This window comes from Pseudophryne corroboree, chromosome 1 (genome assembly GCF_028390025.1).
Source record: "Pseudophryne corroboree isolate aPseCor3 chromosome 1, aPseCor3.hap2, whole genome shotgun sequence".
Classification (NCBI taxonomy): domain Eukaryota; kingdom Metazoa; phylum Chordata; class Amphibia; order Anura; family Myobatrachidae; genus Pseudophryne; species Pseudophryne corroboree.
The window spans coordinates 869,123,540-869,140,522 of NC_086444.1; the positions used below are offsets into that span (position 1 = coordinate 869,123,540).

Here is a 16,983-nt window from a genome sequence, read left to right on the forward strand (position 1 = left end):
AAGTAAACTTTTTGTAAGTACTTATAAGTACCACCAGGAAGACAGCAGGCATAAAAATAGTCATGCAGGACAAAAAACTAAAAAAAATATATATATTTTTTTTTTTTTAGTGAGGGGGGTTTCTGGGTGCTCGGAAACCCCCCCTGCGTGCGCCACTGCATCTTGGGAGGTATGATGTAATAATAACTTATATTTATATATGGTTGCATATAGCATTGTTCCAAAGTGTATTAAATCTGCTATGAATCCAAAGGGTAACCCAACTCCTTTAGTTAATAGTCCTATGTTGTTTGAGGTTTCCACTATACGGTATGATTGGACATATATGCACAATGCAAGAGATAAAACTCGGGCAGTACTAAATCAGTACATGCGCATAAAATGTAAAACTGCCAGAGAATATGAATACAAGCATAAAATATTTGCTTCCTTTTTTACAGCAAAGACTTATCTTTCTCACCAACAGATGGAAAAATATCCCACAGCAATTGAAGGAAGTGAAACCCACAAACATAATGTCAACATGAAAATACTCCCATGCTTCTGACCTTGAAATGATTTATGTGATGTTTGTTTGGTAGTCGCCAGCTGTCAATAGAACACACTCTCTTCTGTAAGTGCAATTTAAACCTAAAGTTAATAAAGAATGGATACCCTGCATACAAACATGAGATAACCATATCTACGAATTTAATATTGCTGATTTAGGGCCTAATTCAAGGTTGATTGCAAAAGCAAATCTTCCTCTAATGAGCAAAACCATGTGCACTGCAGGTGTGGCAGATATAACATGTGCAGAGAGAGTTAGATTTGGGTGGGTTATATTGTTTCTGTGCAGGGTAAATACTGGCTGCTTTATTTTTACACTGCAATTTAGATTTCAGTTTGAACAACACACCCCACCCAAATCTAACTCTCTCTGCACATATTATATCTGCCCCCCCACCCCTGCAGTGCACATGGGCCCGATTGAGACCTGATTATTGAATGACTGCGCACGCATATGTACTGCAATGCAGTGCCGTAACTAGGCATTTTAGCGCTGTGTGCAAGAAACGACAGTGGCGCCCCCCCCCATGTAAGATAGGGGCAGTGCGCGCCGTATGCGCGTCAAAAAATTCTAGGGGCGTGGCTTCACGGGGAAGGGCGTGGCCACAAAATAATAGCAATTCATACTACGGTGCACAGTAGTCTACATTATTCAAATTACGCTGCACAGTAGCGCCACTACACCAGCTAGAGCCCCTTTTATACATTACAGCAGACAGCGTCCCCCTTTTTACACATTACAGCAGCCAGGACCCCTTTTTACACATTACGGCAGCCAGGCCCCCTTTTTACACATTGCGGCAGCCAGGCCCCCTCTTTACACATTGCGGCAGCCAGGCCCCCTTTTTACACATTGCGGCAGCCAGGACCCCTTTTTACACATTGCGGCAGCCAGTCCCCCTTTTTACACATTGTGGCAGCCAAACCCCCTCTTTACACATTGCGGCAGCCAGTCCCCCTTTTTACACATTGCGGCAGCCAGGACCCCATTTTACACATTACGGCAGCCAGTCCCCCTTTTTACACATTGCGGCAGCCAGACCCCCTTTTTATACATTGCAGCAGCCAGGACCCCTTTTTACACATTACGGCAGCCAGTCCCCCTTTTTACACATTGCGGCAGCCAGGACCCCTTTTTACACATTGCAGCAGCCAGGCCCCCTCTTTACACATTGTGGCAGCCAGGCCCCCTTTTTACACATTGCGGCAGCCAGGCCCCCTTTTTACACATTGCGGCAGCCAGACCCCCTCTTTATACATTGCGGCAGCCAGGACCTCTTTTTACACATTATGGCAGCCAGTCCCCCTTTTTACACATTGCGGCAGCCAGGACCCCTCTTTATACATTGCGGCAGCCAGGACCTCTTTTTACACATTATGGCAGCCAGTCCCCCTTTTTACACATTGCGGCAGCCAGGACCCCTTTTTACACATTGCGGCAGCCAGGCCCCCTCTTTACACATTGCGGCAGCCAGGCCCCCTTTTTACACATTGCGTCAGCCAGGACCCCATTTTACACATTGCGGCAGCCAGGCCCCCTTTTTACACATTGCGGCAGCCAGGCCCCCTCTTTACACATTGCGGCAGCCAGGCCCCCTTTTTACACATTGCGGCAGCCAGGACCCCATTTTACACATTGCGGCAGCCAGGACCCCCCCTTTTTACACATTGCGGCAGCCAGACCCCCTTTTTATACATTGCGGCAGCCAGGACCCCTTTTTACACATTGCGGCAGACGGTGTCCCCCTGAGAGAGAGAGAGAGAGAGAGACAGAAAGAAAGAGAGAGAGGGATATACTTACCTTCTCCCCGCTGACAGGCTCCTCGTGCTGGCATCTCTCTCTCGGTGCAGGCAGTGAGATGAGAAGGAGGAGGAGGGAGGGGGAGCAGGGAGCCGCAGCAGCGCTATTTGATTGGTAGTAAGCGCCGCTGCAGCATCCCCCTCTCCTTCTGTATTGGCTGCCCGGCGCTGCTATGGATGCTGGGATGAAGGAACCGCATCCCAGCATCCACAGCAGCGCCGGGCAGCCAATACAGAAGGAGAGGGGGATGCTGCAGCGGCGCTTACTACCAATCAAATAGCGCTGCTGCGGCTCCCTGCTCCCCCTCCGTCCTCCTCCTAGAACCCGGCGCTGGTCTCTTCTCCCTCCAGCCGCGCACGGCGCACACAGAGGCGGCATGTAATGAGTCAATTTGACTCATTACATGCCGCTGGCCGTTGCGCCCTCAGGGCAACTGCGCTGTGTGCCAAGCCCACTTGGCACACACGTAGTTACGGCCCTGCTGCAATGCGCAGGCGCGACGCCGAACAGCGACATGATGGTGCAAAAATTTTGATCGCAAGGCGTTTGCAAGATGATTGACAGGAAGAGGACATTTGGGGGTGGTAACTGGCCCTTTTCTGGGAGTGTCAGGAAAAACACAGGTGTTCTGACGTCAGCTCCGGCCCCGATCAGCCTGTTTGTATCGCACTGTAGGAGTAAGTACTGGACTGCAGAGAGACTGCACAGAATGGAAAAATAATTCGATGGTGAGTCAGTTGCGAATGGATTTGCACATGTCCGCTGCCTGGCAAAGTTCTTGCACAGCGTACGTACCCATGCATTCACACACTTGCAAGGGGCGGGTTTTCACTTTCTGTAGGCGACTATCGGATCGTAGCCCTCTGCAAATTTGCAGCACAGTGATCAGGTCTTAATTAGGCCCTTGGTTTTGCCCATTAGAGGAAGATTTTGCTGTTGCGATCAACCTTGAATTAGGCCCTTAATCACAAAATTGATGTCTCTTAGCTGTGTGTACTGTAGGTATATAAATATGAATGCAGAAGTGGCAAATACAACAATAACTATAATTGCCAAAATACAACAAAAAGTTGAAGACTGTATAGGTGAGTCAACATCAAAAGAAATACTTCCATGTTTCCTTTGGACTGTAGGGCTTATAGTATTTTGTTCAATGTCAAATTGCTCTTTTAGGACAAAAAAAAATGGAAATCTATTCATATTAGCTGAAAGCATAATATGAACTATAAAAACACAGCAGTTTTACGTGCAGCGAGGTTTCAAGTGGAGCAACATTTTAGCTGCAATATGGCCTTCACTTTTACTTCATGCCTGAGGGTTATTACTTTATTGATCTTCCTTAGCAGTGCTTGCAGTTGGAAATAAAACTACAACTTTAATATCACAGGAACACAACTACAAATGTCAAGCTAATCTGCTAAATGAGAAATCCTACATACATTTCATACATCAATTTTAACGGAAGATGTGTTTAAATTATATGTTTTATGCTTTCCGGTATGTTTCAGAACAGGGGCGAAATCAAGAGAAAGCAGGGCCTATGTGCAGCCTCTGCTCAGGGCCAAAATTCTACTGCACATATGCCCACTATTTCTATAGCATGCATGCGCAGATCTCTGGCAACGTGTCCCCTGTGCCATGTTTCCTGTGATATCTGCGGCGCACATGGAGAGGTAAGTATTTTGAATGGGTGCAGGGTGTGTGATGTGGGCCCTCGATGGACACAGGGGCCTGTATGCTGGACCCAGGGGCCTGCACAACCTGAACTCATTATAGAAACACCCATGTTTCAGAATGTTATATAAATGATAGTTGCAGTATTGTTAGAGGTGAACTAACCCAAAAAGCACACATTTATTCCACTATATTATAAACTATAAAATTTATCTAGGGGGCAATTCAATTAACAGCTTTGTTGCGATGTGCTGTTGCAGAATGGCATATTGTGATCTCCAACATTGCTCCTGATCCTGACACCACATAGAGATGTAGAGAAAACCAACACAAGAAGGTTGGAAAGTAGACTCTTGTGTGGGAGCACTCAATTCAGAGGAATGGGTGTATTCTTAAATCAATTCTGTTAAGAAATAATTTTATTTGTTCAAAAAAAAGGGGATAGTTAAGGAGAAAAATATATACGTGAATAATAAAGCTACGCGAAGATATAGCACTATATAGAGAATAATTCATATGGTTTTAGATACCACAATGAAAAAAAACGGAATCCAAATCTTAAGGCTAGTGGATTTGCTGTAATCACAATGACATTTTTGTATAATATATGACCATCATTTGTTCCACAGCAATCCTATTCAGGATTCTTTCAGCGTAGAGAATTAAATCATAAATCATACAGAACCGAGTGCCAGTTGGTATTAGTAGAGATCCTTCTAGATCGGGCAGAAGAATTTTTTGCAGTACCAGGGTGTTCCAAGGTGGTCTCCCATCCGAGTACTGACCCGGCCCTCCACTGCTTGGCTTCCAAGATCAGACGAGATCGGGCATCTCCAGTGGGGTATGTCCGCAATAGTTTTATCTGCCCGTTCAGTAGATCTCAATACCCGTATCGCCCGAACAAAATTTCAAATTTAAGTCAATCGTGTGTACAAAGCTCTGTTTTGAACTTGTGCCCAAAATTAGGGAGTGAGATTACAGCAAAAATCCAATAAGGGATAGTGGAACAATTATCATGTGCAAGAATTATATGCAGAGATGTCCACTATACAATTAGTAATGACAGTTATGATATGCAGGGGGATATCTTGTCCACCTGCGTAACCAGGATAGAGTGGTGATATTCAATGGGGCAATACCATCAATAATATAGTGTATGTAGCTCCTTACTTTATATCACCAACCAGTAAATCTCACTATATATAGGCCTCTAAAACATGAGAAAAAATTCTTACAATGTGTCAAAAAAGAGGCTATAATGAGAAAAGGAGCAGATAAACAACTGATAGTTTCAACAGTTATGATATGCAAGGGGATATCTTGTCCACCTGCGTAACCAGGATAAAGTGGTGATATTCAATGGGGCAATACCATCAATAATATAGTGTATGTAGCCCCTTACTTGATTACAGACTAGTGCGGTCCCAAAAAAAGCTCTTCTCAAACCACATAGAGATGCGCAGAAAATGTAGCAATATTGAACCCATCATAAAAGGAAAATATGTGTGCCGTAAAGCATATTGGGATTGGGATGTTTGGCAGCACATAGGGGGTCATTCCGAGTTGTTCGCTCGTTGCCGATTTTCATTATACTGCGATTAGTCGCTAACTGCGCATGGTACGCAGAGCGCATGCGCTTAGTTATTTTACTATAAACTTAGCTGTTTTGCTGTAGCGTCTGCGGCGCTTTTCAGTAGCACTGGTGTTCCATAAATGATTGACAGGAAAGGGGCGTTTCTGGGCAGCAACTCAGCGTTTTCCCGGCGTTTGCTAAAAAATGCAGGCGTGTCAGGGAAAAACGCGGGAGTTCTGGAGAAATGGGGGAGTGGCTGGCCGAATGTAGGGCGTGTTTGTGATGTCAAACCAGGAACGAAATGGGCTGAGCTGATCACAGTGTAGGAGTAAGTCACGAGCTACTCAGAAATTGCTAAGAATTTTCTATTCGCAATTCTGCTAATCTTTCGTTCGCAATTCTGCTATGCTAAGATATACTCCCAGAGGGCGGCAGGCTAGCGTGTGCAATGCTGCTAAAAGCAGCTAGCGAGCGAACAACTCGGAATGACCCCCATAGTCGCTAACTGAATCACCTGCAGAATGTTACTTTAGTCAATATTAGGTCTATGACCAGCCGCAAACTGGAATCTATTTTTATTTTATTTTTATTTTTTACACAATATGGTCTTGCCAATGTAAAATAAGGGCTAATAGCAAGGCAAATACTTTATGATCATTTATTAACGGCAGGCAATTTATACGCACTCACTCAGGCAATTTCTAGTTTATCAAAACAAACTGCTTCTTTTCTGCTCTAAATTAACTCTTTGGGCCTTGTAAGTGATTGCTCCTTTAAAAAAGATGTCCGAGTTCAGCCGGCATCCCGCATGGCCACCGAACTCAGGTGGCATTACATCTGGCCCCATGTGCTAGATTTAAGTATCCCTGTATACTATTTACAGTATAAGTACTGTACAGCATAGCAGACATCCTAGAAGTTGGACCTAAAATCATATATAGTGTACATAATGGGCCTAATTCAGGTTGGATCGCAATAAACGATCCAACCGCAATTTCTGAGAAAAAGATGCGGGCGCATGCGCAGTGCCCATCCTGCACATGTGCAGTGCCCGTCCTGCGCATGCGAGCACATTTCTGCGGGGAGACCGCGGAAAATGTGATCGTCTCTGCCTATCAATCAGGCAGGGGGTGCAGGCAACGCTCCGTTTCCAGGGAGGAGACGGAGTGTTGCAGGGGTGGTGTGGCACGAATGGGGGTATGTCAGGGGTGTGATCATGGCGGATGCGTGACATCACATGCAGCCGCTGCAATCAGGAAGATGGCGGCGGGTCTCCTGCGGGTGCAGCTAAGCTGCGCCGGCAGGAGGCTTCCTTAGTTTCTGCTAACAAGCAGAAATTGTTATTCACATCGTAATATCTGCTTGTTCAATGGGGGAGGCTCCGGTCAGCATGCGGCGGCCCCCAGCATGTGCTCCAAAGGATAGAAAATTCTGTAAATTAGCAGAATTTACTATCCTTACTGAATTAGGCCCAAAGTTTCGTTCTAGCCAATTACACACAAATTCTGCTACACATTTAAATGGTATAAATAGACATCCATATATTCTATGATACACATAACACATCACAGGGTCAGTGATACTCATCAGGATAGATTGCACACTGTTGTGAAGCTTTATTTAGCATAGTATAGGTGGGATGTACTAAAGATGAAAATGTGGCCAAAACTTAGAGTTCTACCTAGCTCCAGAATGAGATACATTCCGGAGCATGAACCCAGTGAGTAATGCCATCTTTATGTGGCGTTACCCAATAGACGCCTATGGGCATCTTTTCTCATTGCCCCCTGAGAGGGATCCAATCGCATTTTGATCCTGATCTGGTACTTTTATAGCCATATTAATTCTACGCAAGGGACAATGCCTGTGATATCTTCTGATATAACTGTAACTGTCAGCCATTGACAGGATCTTCCTTTTCTAGCAGCATATTTTTTGGAAGTCACAGAACAGCAGGGAGCTGACAGGGGTACACATGAAGTTGTGTTATTGTATATAGGGGTCTATTTATTATAGGGCACAAACTCCTATCCCTGATCAAAAAAAATAAAAAAAATGTTTCCTGCTCTACATCAATTGGGTACAGCTGGCGATAATGTATGCTGAGTCTCGGGATGTAGGGAAATTGCCGGCAGTCGGGATCCCAGCGGTCAGTATGCCGCCGCCGGAATACCGACCACTGACAATGCCGCCGGACAGAATCCTGGCTAACAGGGGCTATTCCCACTCATGGTGGGTGTCTACAACACCCATAAAGTGGGAATATAACATGTGTCAAGCGAAGTCCCCCTGCCGGCATTCTAGTGGCCGGGATCTCGGTGTCGGTATGCTAACTGCCGAGATCCTGGGTGCTGTCATCCCATACCCAATGCGTGATACAATACTGCTACAATGTTTCTTCTGTTATTGCTATTAAGCCTATTTGTCTCTACACACAATTTATCAGTACTTTTGTCCATTTTAGCATATCGTCTCTCCAGCAAGAAATACAGCTAAAAAAAAAGGCAAACAAAAATATATAGTGTAGTAGGTTATGGACTCAAAAATTGCACAAATGTGAGATGTAGTTTATCCAGTGGGTGTATAAGCCAGAAGAACAGCGTACAGACTCACACTATAACGTGGTGAATATTTCCCATAAAGGTATCTTTAGTCACCAATCATCCCACGTGTCAGGAGTCAGAATAAGCAATCACCTTCCCACAATGATCCCGTTCCTGGGACGTACCGTACTCACATAACACAAGATGGTTTCAATCACGTAGCGGTTTCTTTAATGTGTCCTTTGAATGTATCCTCATTAGGAAGGGAGTGGGCTATCCATCTCCACCTCCAATTGTGGTACACACAAGATAAAGGACCAAAAAAAACGCTTTAGAATTATTTGGATTAATTTAATAAAAAGCTAAACAGTCATAAAAATTTAAATTAAAAACAAACAATGACTACAATGTACACAGATATTGGATTAGGACACTAGATGGAAAAGTGGGCAGGGCCGGCTCCAGGCATGTTCGACTAGAGCAGCAGCGCGGGGCGCCACGCGCTGGCGCCGCCATAGTTGTACCTGGAGCCAGCCCTGTGCACTGCAGCTCTCTCCGGCCTTTGACTGTGTGTCAGACGCCGGCGCCGCGCGCATGGAGCGCTCAAGCGGTCGGGAAAAGTCCTCCAGTCCCGCACCCTCAGACAGCAGCACTCCCCCTCCCAGTGCCACCGCAGGTATTGTGGGGATCATCGGGCACTCTGTGGGGGCATATCTGGCACTGTGGGGTCATCTGCACTGTGGGGTCACTGGCACTGTGTGGGGCATATCTGTCACTGTGGGGTCATATCTGTCACTGTGGGGTCATCTGCACTGTGGGGGCACTGGCACTGTGTGGGGGCATATCTGTCACTGTGGGGTCATATCTGCACTGTGGGGGCATTTATGTATCTGGCATTTAGGGGCATATCTGCACTGTGGGGGCATTTATGTATCTGGCACTGGGGGCATTTTTATCTGGCACTGTGGGGGCATTTATGTATCTGGCACTGTGGGGGCATATCTAGCACTGGGTGGGCATTTATGTATCTGGCACTGTGGGGGCAATTATGTATCTGGCACTGTGGGGGCATTTATGTATCTGGCACTGGGGGCATTTTTATCTGGCACTGTAGGGGCATTTATGTATCTGGCACTGTGGGGGCATATTTAGCACTGGGTGGGCATTTATGTATCTGGCACTGTGGGGGCAATTATGTATCTGGCACTGTGGGGGCATTTATGTATCTGGCACTGGGGGCATTTATGTATCTGGCACTGGGGGCATATCTGGCACTGTGGGGGCATTTATGTATCTGGCACTGTGGGGGCATTTATTTATCTGGCACTGTGGGGGCATATCTGGCACTGTGGGGGCATTTATTTATCTGGCACTGTGGGGGCATTTATTTATCTGGCACTGTGGGGGCATTTATGTATCTGGCACTGTGGGGGCATATCTGGCACTGTGGGGGCATTTATGTATCTGGCACTGTGGGGGCATTTATTTATCTGACACTGTGGGGGCATTTATCTGGCACTGTGGGGGCATTTATCTGGCACTGCGGGGGCATTTATTTATCTGGCACTGTGGGGGAATTTATTTATCTGGCACTGGGGGCATTTATGTATCTGGCACTGTGGGGGCATATCTGCACTGTGGGGGCATATATTTATCTGGCACTGTGGGGGCATTTATTTATCTGGCACTGTGGGGGCATTTATGTATCTGGCACTGCTGGGGGGCATGTCACCTGTAGCTGGCACTGCTGGAGGGCATGTCATGTGTATCTGGCACTGCTGGGGGAATGTCACGTGTAGCTGGCCCTGCTGGGGGGCATGTCACGTGTAGCTGGCACTGCTGGGGGGCATGTCACGTGTAGCTGGCACGGCTGGAGGGCATGTCACGTGTAGCTGGCACGGCTGGAGGGCATGTCACGTGTAGCTGGCACGGCTGGGGAGTATATCATGTAGTGTTCCCGCTAGGCATCTGTGGCTAGGCAATGTGTCTCAGTGCTCTGCCTGGCGCAATGTGTCTCAGTGCTCTGCCTGGCGCAATGTGTCTCAGTGCTCTTCCTGGCGCAATGTGTCTAACGTACTCTGCCTGGCGCAAAGTGTATAGGAGGTTCTACCTGGTGTAATGTATATTAGCTGCACTACTGTGTGGTGTAATGTGAATTGCCACTACTATGTGGCCACGCACCTTCCCCACGAAGCAACGCCCCTAAATTTTTGCTGCGCGCCTTCGGCGCGCACTGTCCATGCTCTAGCTTGTTGGTAGGTGAGCACCAAGCATTACAGTATGTACATAATTTCTTTGACGTCCTAAGTGGATGCTGGGACTCCGTAAGGACCATGGGGAATAGCGGCTCCGCAGGAAACTGGGCACAACTAAAGAAAGCTTTAGGACTACCTGGTGTGCACTGGCTCCTCCCACTATGACCCTCCTCCAGACCTCAGTTAGAATCTTGTGCCCGGCTGAGCTGGATGCACACTAGGGGCTCTCCTGAGCTCCTAGAAAAGAAAGTATATTTTAGGTTTTTTATTTTCAGTGAGATCTGCTGGCAACAGACTCACTGCTACGAGGGACTAAGGGGAGAAGAAGCGAACCTACCTGACTGGAGATAGTTTGGGCTTCTTAGGCTACTGGACACCATTAGCTTTAGAGGGATCGAACACAGGACCCGACCTCGATCGTTCGGTCCCGGAGCCGCGCCGCCGTCCCCCTTACAGAGCCAGAAGCAAGAAGCGGTCCTGGAAATCGGCGGCAGAAGACTTCGGTCTTCACCAAGGTAGCGCACAGCACTGCAGCTGTGCGCCATTGCTCCTCATGCACACCTCACACTCCGGTCACTGACGGGTGCAGGGCGCTGGGGGGGGGGGGGGGGGGCGCCCTGAGCAGCAATATAAAACACCTTGGCTGGCAAATCTACACAATATATAGTCATATAGGCTATATATGTGTAAAATACCCCTGCCAGAATCCATAAAAAAAGCGGGAGAAAAGTCAGCCAAAAAAGGGGTGGGGCTATCTCCCTCAGCACACTGGCGCCATTTTTTCTTCACAGTGCAGCTGGAAGACAGCTCCCCAGGCTCTCCCCTGTAGTTTTCAGGCTCAAAGGGTTAAAAAGAGAGGGGGGGCACTAAATTTAGGCGCAATATTGTGTATACAAGCAGCTATTGGGAAAAATCACAGTTATAGTGTTAATCCCTGCATTATATAGCGCTCTGGTGTGTGCTGGCATACTCTCTATCTGTCTCCCCAAAAGACTTTGTGGGGTCCTGTCCTCAGTCAGAGCATTCCCTGTGTGTGTGCGGTGTGTCGGTACGGCTGTGTCGACATGTTTGAGGAGGATATGTGGAGGCGGAGCAGAGGCCTATAAATGTGATGTCGCCCCCTGTGGGGCCGACACCAGAGTGGATGGATAAGTGGAAGGTATTAACCGACAGTGTCTACTCCTTATGTAAAAGGCTGGATGACCTAACAGCTATGGGACAGCCGGCTTCTCAGCCCGCGCCTGCCCAGGCGTCTCAAAGGCCATCAGGGGCTCAAAAACGCCCGCTACCTCAGATGGCAGATACAGATGTCGACACGGAGTCTGACTCCAGTGTCGACGAGGTTGAGACATATACACAATCCACTAGGAACATCCGTTGCATGATCTCGGCAATGAAAAATGTGTTACACATTTCTGACATTAACCCATAGTACCACAAAAAAGGGGTTTTATGTTTGGGGAGAAAAAGCAGCCAGTGTTTTGTTCCCCCATCAGATGAGTGAATGAAGCGCGGGTTCCCCCGATAAGAAACTGGTAATTTCTAGAAAGTTACTGATGACGTACCCTTTCCCGCTAGAGGATAGGTCACGTGGGGAGATATCCCCTAGGGTGGATAAGGCGCTCGCACGTTTGTCAAAAAAGGTGGCACTGCCGTCTTAGGATACGGCCACTTTGAAGGAGCCTGCTGATAAAAAGCAGGAGGCTATCCTGAAGTCTGTATATACACACTCAGGTACTATACTGAGACCTGCAATTGCCTCAGCATGGAGAGTGCTGCTGCAGCGCGGTCTGATACCCTGTCAGATAATATTGATACCCTAGACAGGGATACTATTTTGCTAACCATAGAGCATATTAAAGACGTCGTCTTATATATGAGGGATGCACAGAGGGATATTTGCTGGCTGGCATCCAGTGGCGTAACTAGAAATTTTTCTCCCCCAAGCCAAAAAATTCTTCGGCGCCCCCCCCTTCCTTCATGCTACATAATTGGGAGCAAGAAAGGGATAAATATGCGCGCGCCGAAGGCGCGCGCGCCAAATTAAGGGGTGTGGTTTCATTGGAATGGGCGTGGTTTCGCATAAAGGGGCGTGGCATTGCAGGAAAAGACTACCTTATACCCCAGTTCTGCAACCTGCACGCCCATACGTTGGCCACCACAGGAAAGAAAAATAATCCTGATTCATGCCCCTTACATTATTTGTCATTTTTCCTCCTTATAGTAATGCCCAGTATACATTATTCCACATACTGCAATGGCCCTTAGACATTATTCCACACACAATAATGCACGACACAATATGCACACACCATAATGCCCCCCACACATTATGCCACACACCGTAATGCCTGTGACACATTATGACAGGAATCGCAATGCCCGTTATACATTATGCTACACACTGCAATGCCCCTGATACATTATAGCACATACAATGTCTGTGACACATTATGACACACACCGCAATGTCCGTGATACATTATACCACAATGCCCGTGATATAGTATACCATACACCGTAATGCCTGTGACACATACCGCAATGCCCTGCCCGTTACACCCTATGCCACACACCGCAATGCCCGTTATGTATTATGCCACACTGCAATGACCCTGAGACATTATACCACATACCACAATGCCCGTGATATAGTATACCACACACCGTAATGCCTGACACATTATGACACACACCGCAATGTCCGTGATACATTATGCCACACACTGCAATGACCCTGAGACATTATACCACATATCACAATGCCCGCGATATAGTATACCATACACCGTAATGCCTGTGACACATTATGACACACACCGCAATGTCCGTGATACATTATGCCACACACCGTAATGCCCATTACACATTAAGTCCTACAGTAAGGCTTCTAATTACTTTTCAATTACCTGCTCGTTGTCAGGGGTTTCATGCACTGGGTGTCATGCTCGTTGCCAGGAGTTTCGTGCTCTTGGTTCCATGCACGGTGCCAGGGGTTTTCATGCTCAGGGTGTCATGCTCGTTGCCAGGGGTTTCATGCACTGGGTGTCATGCTCGTTGCCAGGTGTTTCATGCACTGTGTGTCATGCTCGTTGCCAGGTGTTTCATGCACTGTGTGTCATGCTCGTTGCTAGGGCTGTGCTCCCAGTGCCACATATGTCCCCAGTGCCAGATATTCCCCCACGGTGCCAGGTACTCACATGCCCCAGTGCCAAATATAGCCCCCCCCCCCATGTGCCAGGTAGACATATACCCCCCCAGTGCCACATATGCCCCCAGTGCCAGATATTCCCCCCCAGTGCCACATATGCCCCCAGTGCCAGCTATGCCCCCAGTGCCATATATTCCCCCCCAGTGCCATATATTCCCCCCCAGTGCCAAATATGCCCCCAGTGCCAGATATGCCCCCCCCCCAGTGCCATATATGCCCCCAGTGCCAGATATCCCCCCCCCAGTGCCATATATGCCCCCGGTGCCAGATATTCCCCCCCTCCAGTGCCATATATGCCCCTAGTGCCAGATATTCCCACCCAGTGCCATATATGCCCCCAGTGCCAGATAATGCCCCAGTGCCAGATATTCCCCCCCAGTGCCATATATGCCCCCAGTGCCAGATAATGCCCCAGTGCCAGATATCCCCCCCCTGCCAGTTATTCCCCCCCAGTGTCATATATGCCCCCAGTGCCAGATAATGCCCCAGTGCCAGGTATCCCCCCCCTGCCAGTTATTCCCCCCCAGTGTCATATATGCCCCCAGTGCCAGATAATGCCCCAGTGCCAGATATCCCCCCCTGCCAGATATTCCCCCCCAGTGTCATATATGCCCCCAGTGCCAGATAATGCACCAGTGCCAGGTATCCCCCCCCTGCCAGTTATTCCCCCCCAGTGTCATATATGCCCCCAGTGCCAGATAATGCCCCAGTGCCAGATATCCCCCCTGCCAGATATTCCCCCTCAGTGCCATATATGCCCCCAGTGCCAGATAATGCCCCAGTTCCAGATATCCCCCCCCTGCCAGTTATTCCCCCCCAGTGCCAGATAATGCCCCTGTGCCAGATATCCCCCCCTGCCAGTTATTCCCCCCAGTGCCAGACATCCACCCCCCCCCCGCCAGATATTCCCCCCCAGTGCCAGATAATGCCCCAGTGCCAGATATCCCCCCCCAGTGCCATATATGCCCCCAGTGCCAGATAATGCCCCAGTGCCAGGTATCCCCCCCCCTGCCAGTTATTCCCCCCCAGTGTCATATATGCCCCCAGTGCCAGATAATGCCCCAGTGCCAGATATCCCCCCCCTGCCAGATATTCCCCCTCAGTGCCATATATGCCCCCAGTGCCAGATAATGCCCCAGTTCCAGATATCCCCCCCCTGCCAGTTATTCCCCCCCAGTGCCAGATAATGCCCCAGTGCCAGATATCCCCCCCCAGCCAGTTATTCCCCCCAGTGCCAGACATCCACCCCCCCCCGCCAGATATTCCCCCCCAGTGCCAGATAATGCCCCAGTGCCAGATATCCCCCCCCCCAGTGTCATATATGCCCCCAGTGCCAGATAATGCCCCAGTGCCAGGTATCCCCCCCTGCCAGTTATTCCCCCCCAGCGTCATATATGCCCCCAGTGCCAGATAATGCCCCAGTGCCAGATATCCCCCCCCTGCCAGATATTCCCCCTCAGTGCCATATATGCCCCCAGTGCCAGATAATGCCCCAGTTCCAGATATCCCCCCCCTGCCAGTTATTCCCCCCCAGTGCCAGATAATGCCCCAGTGCCAGATATCCCCCCCTGCCAGTTATTCCCCCCAGTGCCAGACATCCACCCCCCCCCACCAGATATTCCCCCCCAGTGCCAGATAATGCCCCAGTGCCAGATATCCCCCCCCCCAGTGCCATATATGCCCCCAGTGCCAGACAATGCCCCAGTGCCAGATATCCCTCCCCTGCCAGTTATTCCCCCCAGTGCCAGATATCATCCCCCCCCCCCCCCGCCGCCGCTTTTTGGAGGGACACGGAGGGTACAGCCTCTCCTGTGTCCCTCCTGCTGCATCATCTCCGGCGGCCGCGGGTCTAATAGGGGGCAGTGCCGTCCGTGAGCCAATTAGAGCTCACGGACGGCACTTCTCCCTATCAGACCCGCGGCCGCCGGAGATGATGCAGCAGGAGGGACACAGGGAGGCGCGGCTGTGCCCTCCGTGTCCCTGCAACAACCGGCGGAGGGAGTCTGCTGTAAATCAGTGGCGCCCCCGCAGCCCCTCGCCCCCAAGCCACCGCGAGGACTGCGGGGGCAGTAGTTACGCCACTGCTGGCATCCAAAATTAATGCAATGTCCATTCTGCCAGGAGGGTCTTAGGGACCCGGCAGTGGACAGGTGATGCTGGCTTTAAAAGGCACATGGAGATTCTGCCTTATGAAGGTGAGGAATTGTTTGAGGATGGTCTCTGGGACCTCGTATCCACAGCAACAGCTGGGAAGGAAAAATTTTTACCTCAGGTTTCCTCACAGCCTAAGAAAGCACCGTATTATCAGGTACAGTCCTTTCGGCTTCAGAAAAGCGAACGGGTCAAAGGCGCTTCCTTTCTGCACAGAGACAAGGGAAGAGGGAAAAAGCTGCACCAGACAGCCAGTTCCCAGGATCAAAAATCTTCCCCCGCTTCATCTGAGTCCACCGCATGACGCTGGGGCTCCACAGGTGGAGCCAGGTGCGGTGGGGGCGCGTCTCGGGAACTTCAGCGAACAGTGGGCTCGCTCACAGGTGGATCCCTGGGTTCTGCAGGTAGTATCACAGGGATACAAGCTGGAGTTCGGGCGACTCCCCCTCGCCGTTACCTCAAATCAGCCGTGCCTGCTGCCCTCGGAGAAAGGGGAGGTAGTACTGGCGGAAATTCTCAAGCTGTACTTTCAGCAGGTGATAATCAAGGTACCCCTCCTTCAACAAGGCCGGGGTTACTATTCCACAATGTTTGTGGTACCGAAACCAGACGGTTCGGTGAGACCCATTCTAAAATTGAAATCTGTGAACACTTATATACGAAGGTTCAAGTTCAAATGGAATCGCTCAGGGCGGTTATTGCAAGCCTGGACGAAGGGGATTACATGGTATCACTGGACATCAAGGATGCTTACCTGCATGTCCCCATTTACCCTCCTCACCAGGAGTACCTCAAAATTGTGGTTCAGGTCTGTCATTACCAATTCCAGACGTTGCCGTTGGCCTGTCCCCGGCACCGAGGGTATTTACCAAGATAATGGCCGAAATGATGATACTCCTTCGAAAAAAGGGAGTTATAATTATCCCTTACTTGGACGATCTCCTTTTAAAGGCGAGCAGGGAGCAGTTGTTGGTCGGAGTAGCACTATCTCGGGAAGTGCTACAACAGCACGGCTGGATTCTGAATATTCTAAAGTCGCAGCTGGTTCCTACGACGCGTCTACTGTTCCTGGGTATGGTTCTGGACACAGAACAGGAAAAAGGGTTTCTCCTGGAGGAGAAGGCCAAGGAGTTGTCATCTCTAGTCAGAGACCTCCTAAAACAAATACAGGTGTCGGTGCATCAAGGCACGCGAGTCCTGGGAAAGATGGTAGCTTCTTACGAAGA

General features: G+C 49.2%; 1 pseudogene; it reads right to left on the reverse strand.

Annotated features, from left to right (window-relative positions):
* Window positions 1–4,759: 4,759 nt before the first annotated feature.
* On the reverse strand, window positions 4,760–4,879 carry LOC134936827 (5S ribosomal RNA; annotated as a pseudogene).
* Between the last annotated feature and the right edge of the window lie 12,104 nt (window positions 4,880–16,983).